This window comes from Trichechus manatus, unplaced genomic scaffold, assembly GCF_000243295.1.
Source record: "Trichechus manatus latirostris isolate Lorelei unplaced genomic scaffold, TriManLat1.0 scaffold00038, whole genome shotgun sequence".
Classification (NCBI taxonomy): domain Eukaryota; kingdom Metazoa; phylum Chordata; class Mammalia; order Sirenia; family Trichechidae; genus Trichechus; species Trichechus manatus.
In genome coordinates this window covers 14,052,473-14,059,324 of record NW_004443974.1, presented here as the reverse complement: position 1 = coordinate 14,059,324, position 6,852 = coordinate 14,052,473, and positions in this window count along the sequence as shown.

Below are 6,852 nucleotides of genomic sequence, written 5' to 3'. Positions count from 1 at the left end.
CTGCTGAGCTACTTCTGAAAATTAGCCAATGAAAACCTTATGAATCACAATAGAACACTGTCCGACTCACTTGCTTTGGACACGTCATCAGGAGAGCAATCACTGGAGGGGGACATCATGTTTGGTGAAGTAGAGGGCCAGCGAGGGAGACCCTCCGTGAGATGAACTGGCACAGTGATTGCAACAATGGACCAATGATCGTGAGAATGACACAGGACTGGGCAACATTTTGTTCTGTTGTACACAAGGTCACCATGAATTGGAGTGGACTCAAGGGCAGCTGTTTTATCTACCTACACACACACACACACACACACACACACACACACACACACACAAAAGAGAGACTGAGAGGTAGGCAGTGGTTCTGGACCTCTTAGCCATGCTCCCTTTTGATACTCCCCCGAGATTCTGCTGTATGGCTGCCCATGTGATGACCGTTCTCCTCTCAGTATCTGTGCTAGCCAAGAAGACTTTGATTAGCTTCACTTCTTAAAATTAGAATTATGAAAATAATAGCTTTTTTCCATTTTCCAAGTATAAACTCATAAGATTGAATTATTCTTTTTCTAACTACATACATCTCCCTGGAGATGCTGACATACCTGCTGACTGATTTGAATTTAACTTAAGTTTTTAAGAAGTTGGCACTATATTTTGACCCTCATTGGAACAGATTTTAACTGGCAGAGAGGGGTTTCATGGAAAGATGTTGCTGCAGGAGAACAGCAGGAAGAGGGAGTGCCGTGGGGAGAGAGGATTGAGTTGTTGGGATTGGCTGGAGAATTTGGGGCAGGAGACAAGGGAGAGTTAAGGCTGGATAGGGAGATCAGAGCTAGATGGTGGAGCCTCAAACTCCAGGCCTGGGAGATTGGGAGGGCCCTGGGGAGCCATAGGAAGCTTTAAGCAGGAGAAGGACATGACTGAGGCTGTGTTTTAGGACAATTAACCTGTTGGCTTGTGCAGAATAGCGCTGAAGGAGATAAGACAGGAGGCTGTGATTGTGGCCTAGGAGAAAATTTGAGCAGGGGCCTCATTTGTGCTCTGTGGTGGGCATAGGGGCTCCTTGAGTGTGCCATGGACAGAGAGGGAGGCCAAGCTCAGGGTGAACTTCCAACCTCTAGCCCTGCCTGTATTAGTCTTCTATTGCTGTGTAACAAGTTGCCACAAAGTTAATGGCTTAAAACAACACCCATTTATTACATCACAGTTTCCATGGGTCAGGAATCCAAGCACGGTCCTCTGCTAAGTCTCACAAGGCTGCAGTCAGGGTGTTGAGGCTGTATTCTCATCTGGGGCTCAGTGTTCTCTTCTGAGCTCATTCAGATTATTGACAGAATTCTGCTCCTTGTGGTTGTAAGACTGAGGCCCTAAGCTCCTCTCCATAAGCACTTCCCAAAATGGCTGTCTGCTTCTTCCAGGCCAGCAGGAGATCATGTCTCCTGCTTTGAATCACTTCTTTCAGGGAAGACCTGGACTCTCTTTTAAAGGAATCACCTGATTAGATTAGGCCACCTAAAAAAAAAAAAATCTCCCTTTTGATTAAGTCAAAGTCAACTGATTAGGGACCTTAATTACATCTGCAGAATTCCTTCATCTTTGCCATATTCTATTGGTTAGAAGCAAGTCACAGGTTCTGCTTGCACTCAAGGAGAGGGGATTACACAAAGGTGTGAGCACCAGGGACAGAAGTCACAGGACTGGTCTTAGAATTCTACCTACTATATCAGTGCTCTGTTGAGTTCCTCTTCTGATTTCAAGGTGCCTACTCTTAACCCCCTCATATCCCTAGCTCAATCCATGTCCCATTTCTCCTAAGGTGTGAAGTTCTCCAACAAACTCTTCCCGGCATTTACAATTTACTATAAAAGGTAACTATTAATGACCACAAAGCTTCAAGACCTGAAAAGCTAACCGTGGAATAATAGGTAGCAGGGTACAGAGCTTTGGAGAAGGGTTTGGCAGGCATACGGAGGTAGGCCACTGATCAATAGGCATCAGAAGTACATGTTTAGTTCTGTCCTAGGCACCAAAAACCTGTTGCCGTCAATTCTGACTTATAGCGACCCTATAGGACAGTGTAGAACTGCCCCATCGGGTTTCCAAGGAGTGGATGGGACATTTGAACTGCTGACCTTCTGGTTAGCAGCCAAGCTCTTAACCACTGTGCCACCAGAGTTTCCAAAGGGGACATAAAAGACAGGGAAGAAAGTGTACTTTTTGCCTTCAAAGAGCTCCTTATGTATTTAAGACTATTACCTTGTCCTGCTTGGATTTTTAAAATATTGTTTTGTTTTTCTATAGTTATTAGCCACATTACAAAAAACATAGAAACTAGTGGGTTGTGAGCCACCATAAAATGTAAGTTTTTTACATTTTGGTGTGTGTCTTCCCAGGTTTTTTACATTGCACGTATAAAATATGTGCTAAACATCTTTGTGCACCTTGCTTTTCTCCCCATTTTGGATTATTTTTCAAAGTAGGAAAAGCAAACAAACATTTTCATGGCTCTTGGTACATTTTGTCAGAATTACTCGCTGGAACACTTGTGCTGATTTTTAGGTTGTGACCCCTGCTGGTGGTTTGCGGTTTGCTTGTTTCTTCATTTTTAAGCGGAGACTATTGGGAGCCCATTGCCAGCCCTGGTGATGAGCTGGTTGGTGGTTCTGCGAATCCAGTCCTGTGCCTGAAACCGACTCCACAGCGCCCTCCAGGGGCAAGCAGCAGCAGTGTGGGAGCCAGGGTCACCATTTTGAGTTTGGCCCCAATTGGCCTTCCCACGGAGTTAGGCACTTGGGGGGTGCGTGGGGGAAGAGTACCTGAACCACCAGTGCCAGGTTCTCCTGGGCAGGGAAAATGTCGTTTCACCCCCACCAAAAACAAAACAAAACACAGTTGCCATTAAGTCCACGCCAGGCCTTTCTTCCCGAGGGGCTTCTGGGTGGACCCAAACCTCTGACCGTTGTTGGCAGCCGAGCACATTAACCATTTGCACCACCCAGGGACCCCCAGGACGGAGAGTATTTTGGTTTCCTCAAACTCCACCTCTCACTCTGTATTCCTCCACAATAAACACTAAAGCTTCTATTTATGGAGGGTTTACTCTGTGCCACCAACCCTGTGAGGTGGGCTCTATTATTACCCTCCATTTTACAGAGGAGGAAACTGGAGTCCAGAGAACTGCCTTGCCCAAGGCCACAGAGCCAGGAACTCTGAACTTCTCAGTTTTTTTTTTATTTTTGCAAGAGCCAATCTACCTTTCTCTTTCTTTGTCTCTCAGCTCAAATTTCTTCATTTCAAATAAAAGCAGACACATGCAATACTCTTTCCCAAGCCCAACTGGCCAAATGGGCAAAGGGAGGCAGAGAGGAAGATTCCAAGCCTCCCGCCGCAAGGCTGAGTCGGGACCTGGGGTACCTTGTGCTGTGGAAAAGTTATATTCTGGGATGGCTGCCCAGTAAGCTGCCCACACAGCCCTGCAATTAGCGCTGCAATCGCGACAGCAGCGTTTGGATATTTTTTCTTTTACAGGGAGGGCCAGCGTGCCCCCTCCCTTTCAGCTTCCCGGAGCAGCATGTGTAAACCATTAAGCCAGCTTGTTTTCTCTAGAGTGCTCAGAGGACGTGACATTGACATCCTTGTGGTCCGACGGCAGGGCCAGCGCCTCCATGGGAATGCGACCCCGGCTTTTTCTGAGCCTGGCATTCTGAGGAACCACTTTCCAGGCCCCTCCCCAATGTGACCCCAACTCCATGGCAGGCAGCCCCAAATGGGCAATTATTCATGCATTCTCTCTTTGAAAAGTAAAAAGTGTGTGGCCTGTACCTTCACCCGAGCTCTGGAGGGCTGGCGGGCACCCAGGCAGGCCTGGTCTACTCGCTCGCTCCAAGTTCAGCGCTTCTGGAGAGGAAGGAGATCAACCTTCTCAGCCGCCCATGTGGACACTGCTCTGGGCCCCCATGGGCTGGTCCTTTGCTGGTGCAAAGCCCCTGGGGGTGGAGGGGGCAAGCTCCATGCCAGGGAGGACGCTACTTAAGCCAAGAAGGCCCCAGTGCTTGCCTGGTAGAGGGACAGGCCACCATCTTCCAGAGACTCCCACTGGGCAGATCCTGCATCCAGGAGGCTCTTTCTCCTGGGCACGCCTTCATGCCTAAACCAAAACCTGGCCCTGCGTCCTCTCCCCATTTTCCCCCAGCCCATCATCTAGTCAGTCACCAAATCTTAATGCCTCCCTAACATTCCTCAGGTCCACTCACTTCTGTCCCATCTGGTCTAGCTGTTGCCCCCTCCCACCTGGCCATCTGCCTTGGCTTGGCCTCCATGTGCCTCTCTGCTTCCTCTCTTAGCCCCACGGTCCCTCCTCCACACAGGGGCCTGGAGTCATGTGGCTCCACCAAGCATGTGAATCCCCACAGCCCTCGGGATGACGTCCAAACTTCTAGACCTGGCCAACCAGCCCTGCTTGAGCCAGGCCCTGCTTCTCTCCACCTTTGTCTTACACCAGGAGATTCAGCCCGGGAGCTGCTCCCACTGCCCCAAAGACAGTTTCTGTCTTGCCCCAGGGCCTTCACATATGCTATTCCCTTAGCTGGAAACACTGTTCTTCCTCCCCTGCCCCTTGTCTGGCTAACTCACCATTTTTTGAGGGATACCTCCTCCAGGAAGCCTACCCAGATGCCGTAGACTAGATTTGAGACCCCTCGACATACTCCTCTAGGCCCTATACGACCCCTTGTGGCCTTAGTCATGTGGTATCATAATCACTCATTTAGTGTTTTGCTTACCTGTAAGATGGTCACTAGGGACCCTGTGTCTGTTCTCTGCTCTCTCCCCAAGGGCCCAGGCCCATGGCAAGTGTTTCATAATTTTTGTTCAATGAATGAGTGGCAAACGGAGGCCCAGAAGCACTTACCCAAGGCAGAGGCCAAACAACTCTGGCTGCCCACCCAGTTCAGACCGAAGGGCTCTGCCTTGCTCTGGCCTGGTTCTCATTGTCAGGTCGGCCCGAGGGAGCTCAAGACAGCGGCAGACTTTCCTCCCCTCCCGCCTGCAGTCTGAGTCTGTGCCTCGTCCTACCATCGGTGCTCCATGCTCCCCTGCTGACCAGAGTCCCTGATGCCAGGAGGAACCCTCCCGAGGAGGAACCCCAGGAAGTCACACGCAACTCATTGGTCACCCCTTCCCAGGCATGTGTATACTTCTGAAGAGGGCAACGCTCAACCCACAAGAAAGTTGCTTTAATGGTGGGATTTCAGGTGGAGTACCCTGGAAGAATATTTTGGGATATACTGGGGGAATGGAGAGAGATGCTCCCTTCATGCATAGGTATTGTTACTATCCTTCTGTTATGGATTGAATTGTGTCCCCCGAAAGATATGCTGAAGTCCTAACCCTCGGTACTTGTGAACATGACCTTGTTTGGAAATACGGTCCTTAAAGATGTTATTAGGTAACATAAGTTCACATTGGAGTAGAGTGGGCCCTAATCCAATATAACCAGTGTCCTTATAAAAAGAGGAAAGGATAAACAGAGACACACAGGGAAGACAGCCATGTGAAGATGGAGGTAGAAATTGGAGTTGTGATGCCACAAACCAAGGAATACTTGGGGCTACCAGAAGCTGGGAGAGACAAGAAAGGACCTTCCCCTAGAGCCTTGCACAGGCCATGGCTCTGCTGACACCCTTCATTCAGACCGCTAGCCTCCAGAACTGTGACAGTAAATTTCTGTTGTTTTAAGGCACCCAGTTTGTGTGTTTTGTTATGGTAGCCATAGGAAACTAATACAGCTTCTAAAACAAAAACTGGGACTATCTCTCGTGTAAGAATTCTCATGGTTCTGACCTGTTTGAGGCCACCTAGAAGCTGTGGATGGAAACCCTGGCATTTCTGGGGTTTTTGAGGCGCTATGGGCAGGGCAGAATATGGGAAAATGGGCCCATCCAATTGACTCCATCGAGGTATGACTGTTATGCCACCTGCCCCACTTCCCCTCACTGCCAGGGCCCAGGTTTAAACTGCCACTCTGAGGGGGCTGATCATCTTTGTGACCTCTGGGTTGGGGGATTGCTGCTAACTTTCCTGGTGGGTGTGCCCATCAGAAGGGGTGGCATGGGGTCAGGTGGAGGGGGCTAGCTTCAGACCACTCTCTGTCTCGCCCCACCCAGCTTTCTGCAGACCACTTGTAGTGATATCATTGGTGTCATTGGCTGGTGGCACCACCCTCTTGCAGCCCATATGTCCTCTGTCACTCTCAGTGACTGGGTACAAATGGGTGGGTTGGGGGACTTGGGAGAATGCCTTCTTGGAGGCCTCAACTATCAGGGATCACTCCTCTTTCCTGTAAGCCCAGCTGGGCCCTCCACTCCATACCTCCATTTTCTGGGCCATTTGCCCAGGCCCCTCCATGGTCAAATGCTCAGAGGGGTCCCACACCTTCTGTGTGCCCAGAAGGAAGGGATTTCATTCCTGCATCTGCCCCACACACAATTTGGGAATCCCTGGCCACCAATCCTGCCTCCTCATGGAGCAGAGACGACACCCCCTGCCCAGAGAGAGGAGGGATCCTTTCCCAAGACATCCAGCAAGGCAGAAGCAGGGCAGGGCCAGAGTCCTCTGGGGAACCAAGGCAGGTCGCTCTCCTCCTACCTGATTCTCCTGAGCCTGGGGCTCTACAGAGTTCTCATTCAGAAGAATGGCAGGTGGAGGTCTGAGCCAGGCCCAGCGCAGCCCCACTGTGGGCCAGAGAAGACCATCCAGCCCCCTCTCCCCCCAGGCTCCATCTCAGCGGTGGTCTGGTGTGCAAACCTGTCCCCTCGTGGCTCTTACCTGCCCTCCCAAAACCTTTTAGAA